Genomic DNA, 17,057 nt, shown 5'->3' with positions numbered 1-17,057 from the left:
CATAAAACTAACATTGATCGTTTTAAAAATAAAAGAAAACTTTAAAAAGACAAATGCTTTTGTTTTGTAAATTAATTTGCGCGACGAATTAAGCAAATGACCGGTTTTTTCGTTATTTACCATTGACCAAATTTCCCTAAATGTTAAATTCCCAGATATATGAAAAATGTTTTCTTTTCTTTTTTCTTTTTTTAGTTCCACAGAAAAATCACGAATAAGTAAATAAATATGTGTCAACGTTTTGTAATGATATTAATCTAGATATATAATAATAAAAAAAAGATAAATATATTGTTTTGTTATTAAAGAAATGTTTTGATTGCTAAGAGTTTTCAAATATTTACAATATTGGTAGGAATCTATACAAATATTTTTATAAGATATAGTTTTATTTATGGAAAGAAATTGAGACGTACATTGAAGAAAATCGCCAAATCTCTCAGCTAAAAAGTTTCAATGGATTCCTTGTTTCAAGTTGTATGAAGTTCTAACAAATGAAGTAAGTATCCTACAACAAACTTTGTCCACATTTTTCTTCTAAAATGATGTTTTTCAGTTCCCGTTGAAAAACAAACAAAACTAAACAAAACAAAAAAGTTTTCTTTTTACAATAGTCAACAAAACTGAAAAGGGTTCTTATTTGGAATTCAACCTAATTAAAAAAATAAAACAAAACAAAAAAAAACAAAAAACAAATAGAAAATGTTTATGATGTCCAAACAATACTCGTCACGGAACAGATATTATATTCTAAAAATCACAGGACTTTTATTTTAACTTAAAAAAAAATCAAATTTTATGAATAAGCAAAAAGGGACTGCCTCGTGTCGCCATTTTGATAAAATATAATAGATAAGTTCACAATAATTCAAACTTGCAAGCTCAGCCTTGTAATGCTATCGATTTCACATTAATCGCTTTAAGTTTTTTAAAAATTATTTTCTTTATAAAAATAAAATAAAACTACTTGACTACGTAATTTTTAGAATATGACATTTCTGTTCTGTAACTGGTACGTACATAAAGATTTTTCTGTAGTTTTTTTATTTTATTTATTTTTTTTTTTTTAATTAGATTGATTTCTAAAGACGATTCCCAAAAAGAGGTGAAAAAGCAAATAAAAATATTCAGCAAATAAATCTTACCAAAAGCAAAATAAGTTACTCTTCTACCTAGCTGGATAAATTTTTGTGTTTAAACTTATTTTAATTCGTTTATCTAATTCAAAGCAAAAGTAGTGTCAAGTCTGCTAAGTTAGAATGAAAAAATAAAATAAAATAACGACTTTGTTACAATCATTTGGACCGTTGGTAATCGTTCAAAAATCGAAAATTAAACAAATACTAGTAGAAACTCATTCAATAAATGTTACCAATCATACAAACATGTAATCTTCTACTAGTATTTTGTTTAATGTACTTTGTGATAATTTTATTCCCATATAGTTTAGAACTCTGACAGAATGAAAAATAGGTACAACATTGAAAAGCGCACTTACCTGGTTGATTATGACGTTTCATCTTCTCGATTACAAAATTATGTTGCATCATTTTGCTGCTCAGCCAAGCCTGGTAGTTAAGACTTCGTAAGAAGTGGTAGGAAAAAAATCTTCTGTGAAGATTATCATTAATCCATGGCTTTAAGTCCATTTAAACAATGTTCCAATAGAAAAAGGCGGATTATTTCGTCAAAAAGGTAAAACCAAAATCAACATTGCTTGCTGATTAGAAAGATGATATTAATATCAAGAAAAGAACACCTAACTTAGTAGGTTAAATTGTCTCAAAGGTACCATGACAATATTGGCCACCAAACCTCTTAAATTAATAAAAATATTAAAAATGAGTCCATCATAGATGAAAGATTTTCTCAGACTAACGTTTTCAGTTTAAACATGGGTTAAAATTCAAATCAACCGATGAGAAAAGCTGTAATTAAAACAAAATGTGTTAAACTAATAAACCAATGAAGTGACATGATTCAAGTCATGTAATTTCTCACACACTGCCAAAGGAGCAAAGAAAAAGTAATGGATATCCATTACTTTTTCCAAATATTGAATACAAGGTAGATATGCATTAGACTGTCAGTTAAGCGACAAGTAAATAATTCTGGTGGTCACAAGGACTTAACTAACTATTGTAGATTTTATTTTTAAAGGAACTTTGTGTTTCTGTCTGCTTATGATAAATGAAATAAACCTAGTTTTATTTAGATTACCAATATATTAAGAATAACAAGAATGATAACTTGAACGTAAGTCAAATGACAACTTAATAAATTCTGAAATTGGGAGCTTAGTGTAATACTTTTTCTGAACAATTTGGACAAATTCACTTCGTGAGAGTGCCCTGTTGTTTCATCCTAACACAGTCAAAATGATACCAATTGTCAGAGGTGTCACACCATAGGAGATGATCCATCATTTGTGATGGAACAAGTTAGACAGAAGAACGGACCAACATCTTCCATAAATTCTGCTGAATGCAACGCAGAAACAGTATTTAAATCCAGGAGAAATAAATGTTTTAAGGAATGAGCCTATTATACACAGGCCGAGCAAACTTTACCATCGTTCCCATTAATTAATTAATACCTTGCCTAGACTCCAAAAGGGTTGAGTTTTATTTGGAGATTTAATTAACACGATTTCTCCCACTGACACCATCTGAGGGTAATCGCCCACTATATTAGCATTAACCTCTCTTAAGGACAAGTAATCGTTGTGCCATACCTTTCTGAATTTTTCAATATACCTGTGTCTCAATTCCAGAGATTGCAGAAATTTTGCTCTAATGGATGGATCAGAAAACAAATCGTCTGATCCATAATTATTGGTCAACAAAGGTGGATCATAACCAGTTTGTAAAACATGATTAGGGATTAAAATTTCGAGACCTCCTTCAGAAGCAATAATATATGTAAGCGGTTGATCATTGATTGCTTTCTCCAAATTAGAAAGGATAGCTAAGAAGTCAAAATAGTTGATTTTCTTTCTACCTATTAATTTTTTCAAACATTGCTTGATTGTTTTTATCATCGTCTCCCATGCATCTCCTTGTAAGCTAAATAAAGAGGAATGCTGAAGTGACTAATTGAAGTTGATCTAAATTTTTCTTTGAATTCGTCTAAAACAAAGATTTCAGATAATATGATGCAGGGCGATAAGAACGTCTTTGCATTGTCCGAATAAACATGCGTAGGAACACCAAACAGATTGGTAAACCTAATAAACACTAATATAAAGGATTTAATGCTCATATCTGGTAATAGCTCCAGATGTACGGCACAAAGGCTCATGCAGGTGAACAATAATACGTACATTTTCATGCCTTCATCATTGTATTTTACTAAAAAATGACCGGTAAAATCAATACCCACTTGTTGAAATGGGTGACCAAAATTTGCCCGATGAGTGGATAGTTGAGAACCTGAGGTTGCTTTATATGGCAACAAATTGATTTTTTTACAAATAGTACAATTACGGAGAATTTTCTTTACCAATTGCCTTCCTTGGCGAATCCAGAAACCAGATAACCTCAACTTAGTAAGAGTTGAATTGGTTCCCAGATGGCAATAATTTAAATGTGCCTCTTTAATAACCAATTCAGCTAAATGATGATGTATTCCTTAAAAGTATAGGAAATTTAACTTTAAAGGAGTGGATGCTGGAATTCTGTATTCGTCCTTTAGTCTGCAACAGATCATCCTTATCAATAAACAAAAAAAGAGCTGATACCCTTGGTGGCACAGCCTTATTTGAAGGTTGGTTCAAATATTCAAACTCATAGGTTGGTTGGTTGCTTGCTTTTGTTTTACGGCATATCAACCCTTTTCGGGTTATTTAATGCCGAATCCAAAGATTTTGAAGAAAAAAATTAATAGAATATATTTGTTGTTTTCACGTCGGTTTCTATTTAACCCATAGTTGGGACCCTAACAGGTACTACCACTCCGGGTCAGAGTGGACCTGGGAGCAATGGTAATTAAAGGGTGGCTCCACACTCCCCAAAGCCCACAAGCTGGGGCCTCACCACTGGATATAGTTTAAGGTCATATCCAGGACCCCCATTGAGGGACTTTTACCCTCTGCAGGGGGGCAGTCGGCGTATTCTAATGCCCCACTGACAGGGCCGTCAAACTTATAGGGAAATTCTTCCCTCTGCATACAAGAAAAGAGCAACAATTTAGCTCTATGGTTGGTATTTGTGTGTTGGTGTCTCAACTTATCACAGAACCGCAAAACATTCTCAAGGACATTGATTGCCCTAGTCAATGATAAGAAATTGGAGAACATACAGGATATAATTTTTTTGTAGATGGCATTAAAACAAAGCAAGGATGACACAGGCCAGTTGATGATAAGTTGATTTAACCAATCAGGGCCATGTACCCCAAAATTGTATAATTGCTCAAACTTAGAGGCAGAAAGGCCTCTAGTAAAACAATCTGCAGGATTTTTTGACAAAGGAACATTTGATTTCTAGGTTAATGTCATCCAGCATTTTTTTATGCTCAGTACATGATTCTCCACAAAAATGTTTTTCTTAGTCACTTTTCCATTTGAAACCCCCCAAAAAAGTCACTTGGGCGTCAGATACAAAAAAAATGGAAAGAATATTGATAGTAAGGGTGTACCGATTAATCTGCAGGTAATCGGTAATTAGCCTAATCGGCCACTTTGCTGATTAATCTGTAATCGGCCAATTTGCTGCTTAATCAGCCAATTAATTACTTTTCTCTTTCCTATTAAATTTATATCATTTCATCACTGCGAAGTGACTCATCAGATAGCTTTAGTACATTAACATAGTAACTGCTAATTTAACTTAACTTTTAATTGTCTGGTCACAATAAGGCTTTATTAAATAAAATTACAAAATACAATTTCTAATTTTTAAAAATGAATATAATTTTTTTTATTTATTTTTTTTTTTTATTACATTTTCACCCCAAACAAGGCACATTGCCACTTTAATGTAGGGGGCTACTATCAGGGGAAATATCTACTGGGGTACTATGTAGGGATTAGGGCAGCGAGATGTTGGTTCACGTTGCACTTGAACTTATGCATGTCAGTACAGTTGGGGAAGCAGTGACCTGGGATGGAATTCCAAAGTCTAGCAGTTCTGGGGAAGAAACTATTGGAGTAGAAAGATCTTTTACATCTAGGGATCTCTACAGTGTGGGGGTGGGATTTTGTAGCTTGTCGGGTCTGTCGAGGGTGTTCACGTCATGGGGGCACAAGTGCTTGCAGTTCTTCAGAGCATTCACCATTATAATACTTGTAGAACAGGCAGAGGGATGCAACGTTTCGACGATGGGACAGAGGCTGAAGGTTAGATGCCAGTTTAGGGCCTATCAGATTTGCGACTCTCTTTTGAACCCTGTCAAGGAGCGAGAGACTAGTAGCCGATGCACCGGCCCAAATATGACAGCAATACTCCATACATGGGCGAATAGTGGCCTTATAGAGGTACAGGATACTTTCGGGTGTTAGAAGTTTTCTAGCACGGTAGAGAGAGCCCACCTTCCTCGCAGCGGCCCTGGCAATGCCCTCGATGTAATTGTTCCAACTCATGTTTCCTGTGAACGTTAGGCCAAGGAGCTTGAAAGACGTACTCTCAGATAAAGAGTTGTTGGCCATTGCTATAGGTGGTAGAGAAGGTTTCTTGTAATTATTGAATGAAACCAGTTTTGTCTTGGTGGCATTGAACGTTACCATCCATTTTTGTCCCCATTCCACTACTGATTGGAGGTCATCTTCTAGTGTTTCTGCCATTACTTTAAATATATGTTCATTTGTTTTCCTGTCGTGCTTGCTATAGAGTGTGGTGTCATCAGCATATATACCCATCTCCGAGGCAATCTTGTCGGGGAGGTCATTTATGAATATAAGGAACAGCAGAGGACCAAGGATAGATCCCTGGGGCACTCCCGCATTTATATCATATTGTTTAGATGTACGACCGTCGAGGACAACCTGGATTTTTCGCTTATCTAAGAAGGATTTAATTATGTTAAGTATTCTACCAGTGATACCATAAGATCTAATCTTCCTGAGGAGACCCTCATGCCATACCCTGTCAAAAGCCTTAGATATATCTAGAGCTACCGCTCTGCCCTCTCCCGCTTTGTCCAGTGAATGGTATATGCGTTCAGAGATTACAGTGAGGATGTCTGCCATGGAACGGGCTTGTCTAAATCCATATTGATGGTCGGTCAGAAGTTTAGCATCTGTAAGGTGCTGGACTAGAGCATGGTTAATTAAGGTCTCAAATATTTTGGCAAAAAGTGGGAGGAGGCTAATAGGGCGATAATTTAATGGGTCAGTTCTTTCGCCAGAATTCTTGAATACTGGTACCACAGAAGCAGTTTTCCAACAAGTCGGAAAGCAAGCTTCATTAAGGCATTTGTTGTAGAGTTTGGAGAGAACTGGAGCTACTTCGGCTGAGCACTTTTTTAATAGCACAGCTGGGATGAGGTTGGGTCCGCATGCTTTTGAAGTGTCAAGGTTTTTATGATAGCATGCACCTGGGCAGGGGTGATTTCCAGATCGTCTAGCATGGCTTCTGTCCGCATAGGAAATTGAGGTAGGGGGTGGTTTAGAGGGTCCAGTGTGGAGTTTGAGGCAAACCGACTGGCAAGCAAGTTAGCCTTCTCGGTTGCTGAGCAAAGAACCTCGTGATTGTTGGTTAGTGGGGGAATTGTTGATTGCCCATTATTTACTACACTGTTGTAGATTTTCCAGAAGTCACGAGTTCCTAGTTTTTGTGCTTCGATGCGTTGTTTAGTGGTTTCCGTTAATTCCCTCTTAGCTGTCGCTATTTCTTTCTTAACGTTACTTCTAGCTTCTATGTACTTTTGTCTGTTTGAACTGGACTTATGCCGGTTAAACCTGCGGAATGCATGCTGCCTTTGAGCAATGGCAGTTGCGCAAGTCGAAGTAAACCATTGGGGAGAGTGGGGCTTGCTATAGAATTTCCGCATGGGAACATGTGCTTCGATTGCAGTTTTGAACCATTCAGTGGTCTCGGTTGCACACTGTTCAGCAGGAAGAGAAAAAATATTTCCCCATGGGGCGTCTCTGATAAGATCTCTGATAGCTTCCCAGTCAGCCTTTTTATAATATCTCGTTGTTTTGAGCACTGGCTCTTCAGTTTTGGGTCTAGAGTTTAGGGCGATTTCAACCATTATCACCGCATGATCAGCGTTCTCAAGTGGGCTGTCGGCTTTCGTTACACAATCATCAGGAACTGTGGTCAAAAACAGATCTAATAGTGATGCGTGTTGTTCTTCCTGATCAGGGAAGCGGGTTGGAAAAGTAACAATTTGCGATAGGGAGTGAGATACAGAGAAGCTATGAGTTGCGCTGCCTGCTGCATCTGTGTAAGTAGAGAATCCAAGCCAGTTTTTGTGATGGACATTAAAGTCGCCAAATACATGTACTTGGGCGCTAGTGTCGAAGGAGAGTGCTGTGTCTATGCTGTCAGATACTTTGTTTATTATGGTGCAGTCTTGGGTCGAGGGAGAGCAGTAGAGAAAGTAAAAGTAGCTAATGTTGTGTTGCATGATTAGTCTAAAGCACATAAAGGCTTGATCATCCGTTTCTAGGTTTGTTTCTCTAGTCAAGGGAAGGGTATTACGAATGTAAACTCCAAGTCCGTGCATATGTCTGTCAGAGTCCTTACGGCAGAGTGGGAGGTATCCAGGCATGTTAAAGTAGTTAGAGGGGATGGAGGAGTGTAGGTTAGTCTCACTTAGTGCTAAGATATCCAGGGTATTTGTTAGGAGAAATGCTTCAACATCAGCTAAATTAGTTCTAAGCCCACGGATATTTGTGAATGCAAGCCTCAAGGGAGGAGGCAAGTTGGATTTGTTTGACCCTAAGCCTGGTTTAAGCTTATTTTTAGATTGTACTGTCATCATGTTTTTTAACGAGTTTCAGTTGGGTTAGGGGAAGCCGAACAGGAGGTTATGCAGAATATCACACATGCATCACAAGTAGACCATCAGCTGACCCTCCATCAACTAGGACTGTGGCCTCAGGAAAGCACACCGGGGATGAGTGCAGGGTCCCTTTCCATGCGCGCCATGGCACTGCAAACATCCCGATATTATTCAACTGTTGATGGAGCAGCCGCTCTAAGCGCTACCAAAGAGTTAGGGGACCTGTACTACCAGTCGGAAACAGCAGCCAGTAACTGTCAATCCGGTACCCTCAGCCCATCAGAGGAAGGTCAACCCAATCTAATTGCTCAGGCATATGTGGTACTCAAGCATTCTTAAGTGCCCAGCTTTAGGGGTGGGGTGTGTCGGGAGTGGGGAAACGGCGTTCATTGCCCTAGACAGGAAACAAGATCTACCAATGGGTGTTTCTGTCGAATCACTGTGATAGTATCTCTGCGCCTGACTAATAGGCAAAGAAGGAGTATGGAAGCCGGGCGATAGGCAGGACCTATCTACTCCTTAAGCAATTTAGGTATTGCAAACCGGTAATTTGTTTGAGTCACCAGCTCTAGGAAGGTTGTCATCCAAGACTGAAGAGGCCTCCCTCCTCTTTGGTTTAGTTTCAGAGTTTTCCTTCTCCTAGACGGATGATCTGGAAAGATCTACTGGGTCCGTCACCACTGAGAGGGTTTGCTCCGCGCCTGGGTTCTAATCCAGGTATTTCTGCGACCCCGCGTGGTTAGTTAATGTTATTGGGTTAGTTTGTAGAGATTATATCTGCTAAATAGTTACACTCCTCAAAGTGGATTAGGGACATTGATTATTTCATTGTTACTGGATAAAGGGGTTGAGTAGAGCTCATGCAGTGTAAGCAACTATGATTGTAAGGAGGCTTGTTAGGAGATAATGTGGTTTGAGGCTTTCACTTTTGTATATATATATTTTTTATTATTTTTTTCCTTTTTTATTTTTATTTATTTATTTATTTTTATTCATGTGAGCTTGGGTCTAGTATAATATTAAAGTGTGAGTAGGTGTTAAGAATTGAACTACGAGTTGTGCCAAAACTATATTTTAGATGATAGCAGGGCATGAGATGCGAATGCAATATAGTACGGGTAAAACAGTAAGTTTGGAGTCATGTGTAATTTGGTAAATAGATATATGGGCTGGTTTTAGTAGGTGCGAATAAAGTTGGAGGTACAAGGTGAGTTTCTATTATTTAGAGAAGATGTTTTCAGCTTTCAAGTAAGAGTTATGGACATTTAGCATAGCAGGAGCATTGGTTGAGTTTCGTATTAGCGTTGCAAAGCTATCTAAGAGGAGACATAGTTGTGTAATGCAGTGCGGTGTGCTTTGCTTCCGAGTACATACTTTGGCTGTTTAATACCAACTGGAATAGGAATGAACTCCAATGCATGTCTAGAGGGTAGAATTGTATAGATGTTTAGTGATGACTAAGCAGTTAGCATGTGAGAGTCAGGGGCTGGAAGTTAAAGATTCCAGTACAAAACGGAGTGAAATGTAGGAGTCAAGTGGCGGTTTGGTGGGAAGGAGCAGATTGTTAGCCTTCAAGGGATAGGGGTTATTAATTTACAAGAAACAGATCTACATTAGGATTTAGAGTGGCAGGTAAGGTTTTTTTTTTGTTTTTTTTTTGCGCATGCAGGCTAGACAGAGGTAATCGTCTTGGAGGTAAAATGTATATTGGGATTTCGTAGCTAGCAGTTAGGTGTTTGTTCCAGTTTCAAGAACTAGTTCATGGCGGATCGGAATTTCGTATTTTGTATTTATAGGAAAACATTAAAGTAACGCACGGAGCATAGCATCCACTCAGGAAGAATAGCTCTAGTATCACAGCTAAGATACTGCATATTTAGGTATCGAATAGTGAAAGTTAAATTAGGTGGCACTTTTTTTTTTTTTTTTGCACCTTACCATGGCTGTTACTATTAAGTATTGTACTTAAATAAAGTTCTTCTGTCATCTAAATAAGCTAAATAGGGATTCCCCCTCCCCATTACTACGTCGATGTGACATGGTAAAGAAATTAGTCAGGAAATTGTTTTAAAATAAGTGAATCAAGAATGGTCAAGATGTCTGAGAAATAAGATAAAATTACATAGATATGAACACAAACGAAAAAAAAAATAAATAAAAAAATAAAAATAAAAATAAAAATAAATAGATAAATAAAATAAAATAAAATAAAAAGGGTTAGATTTGTTTGGTTTAGAAAGAGGATAGAATAAAATATAAAATAAAATAAAGTGTGCAAAGAAAATACAAAAAAAATGTACTTAGCTAAAAATTATATCTTCGGTATGTGGCTACTGGCTCTCTCTTCGACCACCATGCAAGTGACGCTAAGGAAATTCTAACCTTACTATGCCAGGTCATTGGAGTAGGGGGGGCACACCTTACATTTGTGGTCATTTAGTGAAAGCTTTCCCTTCTTTAAGGAGAAGGAAAGGAAAGAAAACCAATATTCTGCTTATATATTTTGAATAGATCCTGAACTTCGTCTCATTTAGATTTTACAACAGTAACTTGGCCAGGCACGAATTAAATTAAAAACTGGGCAATTAGGCTGAAAAGAAATATAGAAGCAAATACGCAATCTGAAATCAAGACAATTTCTTGTCTGAGATATTTACCAGTAAAGAAAGTCCGTGGGTCTGTTTATCGCCTACGACTTATTTTAAGGCACAGTTAATAATTCGGGTGTTTATATGTCAAGCGGTCGACTTCATATTTAAATTAATCTATTTCAATGAGAGTAGATTATGCATAAAAAATAAAGTTCTTCTGTCATCTAAATAAGCTAAATAGGGATTCCCCCTCCCCATTACTACGTCGATGTGACATGGTAAAGAAATTAGTCAGGAAATTGTTTTAAAATAAGTGAATCAAGAATGGTCAAGATGTCTGAGAAATAAGATAAAATTACATAGATATGAACACAAACGAAAAAAAAAATAAATAAAAAAATAAAAATAAAAATAAATAGATAAATAAAATAAAATAAAATAAAAAGGGTTAGATTTGTTTGGTTTAGAAAGAGGATAGAATAAAATATAAAATAAAATAAAGTGTGCAAAGAAAATACAAAAAAAATGTACTTAGCTAAAAATTATATCTTCGGTATGTGGCTACTGGCTCTCTCTTCGACCACCATGCAAGTGACGCTAAGGAAATTCTAACCTTACTATGCCAGGTCATTGGAGTAGGGGGGGCACACCTTACATTTGTGGTCATTTAGTGAAAGCTTTCCCTTCTTTAAGGAGAAGGAAAGGAAAGAAAACCAATATTCTGCTTATATATTTTGAATAGATCCTGAACTTCGTCTCATTTAGATTTTACAACAGTAACTTGGCCAGGCACGAATTAAATTAAAAACTGGGCAATTAGGCTGAAAAGAAATATAGAAGCAAATACGCAATCTGAAATCAAGACAATTTCTTGTCTGAGATATTTACCAGTAAAGAAAGTCCGTGGGTCTGTTTATCGCCTACGACTTATTTTTAGGCACAGTTAATAATTCGGGTGTTTATATGTCAAGCGGTCGACTTCATATTTAAATTAATCTATTTCAATGAGAGTAGATTATGCATAAAAAATAAAGTTCTTCTGTCATCTAAATAAGCTAAATAGGGATTCCCCCTCCCCATTACTACGTCGATGTGACATGGTAAAGAAATTAGTCAGGAAATTGTTTTAAAATAAGTGAATCAAGAATGGTCAAGATGTCTGAGAAATAAGATAAAATTACAAAGATATGAACACAAACGAAAAAAAAAAAAAATAAATAAATAAAAAAAAAAAAATAAAAATAAAAATAAATAGATAAATAAAATAAAATAAAATAAAAAGGGTTAGATTTGTTTGGTTTAGAAAGAGGATAGAATAAAATATAAAATAAAATAAAGTGTGCAAAGAAAATACAAAAAAAAATGTACTTAGCTAAAAATTATATCTTCGGTATGTGGCTACTGGCTCTCTCTTCGACCACCATGCAAGTGACGCTAAGGAAATTCTAACCTTACTATGCCAGGTCATTGGAGTAGGGGGGAACACCTTACATTTGTGGTCGTTTAGTGAAATTAAACAATTAGATAAGAAAAAGAAATTACAAATGAACTACAAAATACAAATTGTAATTCTTTAAATGAATAACTATAAGCTGAAGTTCTACACTTGCTGCTGCTGCTCTACTTCCTCTTCTATTCTAGTTGCCTGCCTCCTCTGCTCTCATAGTCTCTTCAGTATTTAAAGTTGAATACTTTTAAGTTTTAAGTTGTACTGTAGAAACATTAGACTTTCTTTATTCTCATGATGCAGCCTGTTCCTCATAGGTTCATACACATTACCATCTGTACTAAAGAGCCTCTCACCCTCCAAGATGAAGGTGGTATGCTTAAATATTTTGAAACCAGTTTACTTAGTAGTGGTAAGGTCTCCTGTGTCTACTTCCACCACTGCAATGGATCATCATCTCTTGTGAGTAGTCATAAAGCTATGTAATGATCAAGTTCTTTTGTGCACTTAGCCATAAGGGATTTACTCCTTTGGAGTTTAGATTGTGATTCTTGTATTTCTATTGTAGTTGCAGTTTCCAGGTTTAACTTAGCTTCTACCTGCTCTAAGTTTTGATTTGTTACCGTAGGCTTATTCAAAGGTAATTCATCAAAAAGGCTTGAAAGAGATACAGTTTTACTTTCACTTTGATCTTCTTGACCCTCAACAAAGCTTGAAGAAGTGTATCCTGTTGATTCTGCTTCATTATCATCAGTAGAAAGTAGAAGATGTAGAATCCAATTTTTAGTGTTTTCCATGTCATTCTTTTGAAATTTAAATGTGAATCTTGGATATAGGAAACTAGACACAAGTTTTTATCATTTAGATAGGATGAAAATCTTGTTTCCATTGATTCATTGAATTGTTCAATGGATTTTAAGGATTCCACTAAAGTCAGAAATATCAGAATTAGATTGGACAGCTTTTGAAAGAAATAATGTCAAAGCTAAAACTGTAGGTATTATCGATATGGTTGAAGTTCTGTAACTTGCTTCTTTGATGATTTTTTTCAAATGGATTCAGTAACTGGACAAGTTTTTGAACAAGTCGCGAATGGTAAGCAGCTGGAACTGTTTAAGAAAAAATAAGGGTAATAACCATTATCTATAAAATTATATTAAAATACTAGCGGGGGTACCCGGCGTTGCCCGAGTGTTTGTTTCCGGGACGGGGGGGGGGAGTTTTAAAAAATGTTATGGTAGGTAAGTAGGAAGGATCAAACCCGGAGTCATGAGTAAAGTAGGAAAATAAAGTGTGAAAAAAAACAAAAAAAAAAAAAAATCTGCAACGTTAACAGTTCGGCCACCAAGAAAAGTCCATTCCAGTTGTTTAGGAAAAAAAAAAAAAAAAAAAACCGACTATGGTAGGTCGGCACGAACGTGAAAATATGTGAATTGTCCAGCACGCTAACCACTACGCCACAGAGCACTGCAGCTTAGTTTAGTGATTTTAAATAACTTCACATGAAAGAACTACGAAGCCAAACCGGTGTTCTCTTCTCAACTGTTCCTTGTGAACGATCCCCAAACGGTGTTAAGTGGTGGCAGGGGGAGGAGGAATTTATTAGAGAGAAAATATTTTACCACTTCCATTGATCTTAACCGATTTTGGCCGTGACTTCTCAGCAGAAAAAGTATAGAAATCTAAGATTATCGAGGAATTTGAGAAATAATAAGCCTATAACACACCTCAGATATTGTTCTGCCGTTTGTGCATATTATATTTGCATGAAATATCTTGATTTTTAATCCTATTAATGTCAAAATCCGACGGGAAAAAATGAGTTCATTTTATTTATATAGAGATTGGATGTAATGGTTGTCTTCACAGCCTGAGTTACAATGTATTAGAGTTATTCTAAATCACATTCCCTGACATTAGCAAATATATTTGTTCCTGAATCCCGCAAGATTAAGAAAATTTACTTGAAGATTTTATACTCATCCAGAACATTGTGCAATTCTTCACTTATTAGTGCACCAGGGAATGAAACCTATCTAAGCACAGCTCTGAACTGTTCAAAGTCATTTGAAAACCAATGACTTCTCAAATTCAGAAAGGGAGCATTATCTGTTGTAGCTGTCCAAATGTCTGTAGTTCATTTCAGCAAGAGACAGTTGAATTTTTGTTGTACTTTTGTAAATATATTGAAAATTATTTTGCAGTAAAGTACGTTTTTGATGGAATGCTGTAATTTGAACAAAGTTTTGCAATAAACCTATTAAATTTCAATTTGTTCATATTCTTTGAACACTCGTAAATATTCATTATATAAACCTTTTTACTTTAAAGAATCTGCCACTCTTTCATAATTTCTAGGTAGGATTGCAGAGTCAGTCAGTATCGGAGGGAGTCAGAGGTTTTAGCTGGAGTCGGATTTCTAAGAGTACTAAGAGTTGGAGTCAAAGTCAGAATTTTTTTTATCCAACCCAGACTCCGACTCCTTAAGTCAAATAAATGTATATTTTTTTAATGGTTTTTCTGTTTGATTTTACCAGTTGCACAATTTAGCAGTTTTTGTATAGTTTTGCTTTTATTTTTTGAGATATAACATATTTTGAAATGTACTGCAATGCTTTCCTTTTTATTCCATTTACACCCCAAACAAAGCACAGTGCCACTTTGATGTAGGGAGCTACTATCAAGGCTATAAGTTGCAGGGATACTATGTAGGGAGTTGAGCAACAAGATGTCTGTTCACATTACATTACTTCTGCATGTAATACAGTTGGGAAAGCAAGAACCCAGAAGGGAGTTTCAAAGTCTAGCAGTTCTGGGAAAGAAACTATTAGAAGGACTTCTAAGGATCTCTATTGTGTAGGGGTGGGATTTTGCTGTGTGTCAGGTTTGTTGAGGTTATTTACATTGAGGAGGTACAAGGACTTATAGTTCGTCAGAGCATCCATCATCAAAATACTTGTAGAACAGGCAGAGGGATGCAACATTTCATCAATGGGATAGAGGCTGAAGCTTAGATGACAATTCAGGACCTATCAGGTTGACGACTCTCTTTTGTACCCTATCCAGGAACGAGACACTAGTAGCAGATGCACCAGCTCAAATGTGAGAACAATTCTCCATACATGGGCGAATGGTGGCCTTTTAGAGGTACATAATACTTTCAGGCGTAAGTAACTTACTAGCATGGTAGAGAGAGAGCCCATCTTCCTCGCAGCGGCCATGGCAATGCTCTCCATATATCTGTTCCAACTTATGTTCCCTGTGAACGTTAAGCCGAGGAGTTTGAAAGAAGTACTTTCATGTAATATATCTTTAGTCATAGCTATCAGTGGTTTAGAAGCTTTTTTTGTAATTATTGAAGGAAACAAGCTTAGTCTTGGCAGCATTGACCATCCATTTTTGTCCCCATTCCATGAGATTGGAGGTCTTCCTTTAGTGTTTCTGCCATTCCTTTAGATATGTGTTTATTTGTTTTCCCCTTGTGCTTGTTATAGAGCGTTGTGTCATCAGCATATATACCCATCTCAGAGAAAATTTCGTCAGGGAGGTCATTTATGAATATTAGGAATAATAAAGGTTCAAGGATCGACCCCTGAAGTACACCCTCATTTATATCATATCGTTTAGAATTACGACTGTTGAGGACAACCTGGATTCTCCTCTTATTTAAAAAGGATTTAATTATGTTAAGTATTCATCCAGTGATACAGTATGATCTGATTTTCCTGAGAAGACAATCATGCCAAATCCTCTCAAAAGCCTTAGATATATCTTGGACTACAGCTCTACCCACCCCATGCTTTTTCCAGTGTATGTTATATATGTTCAGAGATTACAGTTAGGATATCTGCTGTAGTATAGCTTGTCTAAATCCATATTGTTAGTCGGTCAGAAGTTTAGCATCTGTAAGGTGATGGACTAGACCTTGGTTAATTATGGACCCAAATATTTTGGTGAAAAGCTGTAGGAGGCTAATGGAGTGATAATTTAATGTATCAGTTCTTTCGCCAGAATTCTTGTAAACTGGTACCACAGAAGCAATTTTCCAGCAGTCAGGAAAGCAAGATTCGTTAAGGCATTTGTTGTAAAGTTTGGAGAGGACTGGAGCAACCTTAGCGGAGCATTTTTTTAATAGCACAGCCAGGATGAGATTGGGTCCACATATTTTTGCAGTGTTTAAGATTTTTATGATATCATGTCTTTGAGAAGAAGTGATTTTCAGATCATCTAGTGTGGTTTCAATCCGCAAAAGAAATTCAGGGAGAGAGTGGGTTGCTGGACCCAATGTGGAGTTTGAGGCAAACTGATTGGTAAGTATGCTAGCCTTTTCAGTTGCCGTGAAAACAACCTCATGATTGTTGGATAGTGAGGGAATTGTTGATTGCCCATTATTTACTACACTGTTGTAGATTTTCCAGAAATCATAGCTTCCTGATTTCTGTGCGTTGATGTGTTTTCTAGTGGTGTTTGTATATTCTCTCTTAGCTGTTGCTATTTCTTTCTTACAATTACTTCTAGCTTCTATGAACTCTCTGTTCGTACTGGACTTATGCCAGTTAAATCATGCTGCCTTTGAGCAATGGCAGCTGCACAAGTAAAAGGAAACCATTGGGTAAGATGGGGTTTGCTATAGAATTTCCGCAACCTTAAGGAACATGTGCTTCAATTGCCATTTTGAACCATTCAGTGGTCTCATTTGTGCACTGTTCAGTGGGAAGAGAAAAGATATTTCTCCATCAGGAATCTCTGATGAGATCCTTAATGGCTTCCCAATCAACTTTCTTTTAATACCTTGTCGTATTGAGCAATGGCTCTTCAGTTTTGGGTCAAGAATTTAGGGTGATTTCTACCATTATTACAGCATGATCAGCATTCCCGAGTGGGTTATGGGCATTCGTTACACAATCATTGGGAACTGTGGTCAGAAATAGATCTAGAAATTAGGCATGTGGATCTTGCTAATCTCGGAAACGTGTCGGAAACATAACCGTCTGTGATAGGGAATGAGATATAGAAAAGCTATGCGTTATGCTACCAGTTGCATCTGTGTAAATAGAGAATCTAAGCCA

General features: G+C 36.5%; 1 protein-coding gene across 2 annotated transcripts in view; it reads left to right on the top strand.

The window, feature by feature from the left end:
* Positions 1-17,057, top strand: part of LOC145286080 (lysosomal alpha-glucosidase-like) — a 141,848-nt gene that overhangs the window by 26,888 nt on the left and 97,903 nt on the right. Inside the window, exon 1 of one of the 2 annotated variants that reach the window (XM_080134750.1) lies at positions 77-499. The exons of the other annotated variant lie outside the window; for it this stretch is intronic. The gene's annotated coding sequence lies outside the window, so the exon portion shown is untranslated. Of the gene's footprint in view, positions 1-76; positions 500-17,057 lie in introns of those variants that run through there. 2 annotated transcript variants of the gene reach the window in all.

This window comes from Euprymna scolopes, chromosome 10 (genome assembly GCF_053919585.1).
Source record: "Euprymna scolopes isolate OS-2025 chromosome 10, ASM5391958v1, whole genome shotgun sequence".
NCBI classification, from domain to species: Eukaryota; Metazoa; Mollusca; class Cephalopoda; order Sepiida; family Sepiolidae; genus Euprymna; species Euprymna scolopes.
The sequence above is the reverse complement of the archived record's forward strand: the minus strand, read 5'-3'. Positions and strand labels throughout refer to the sequence as shown.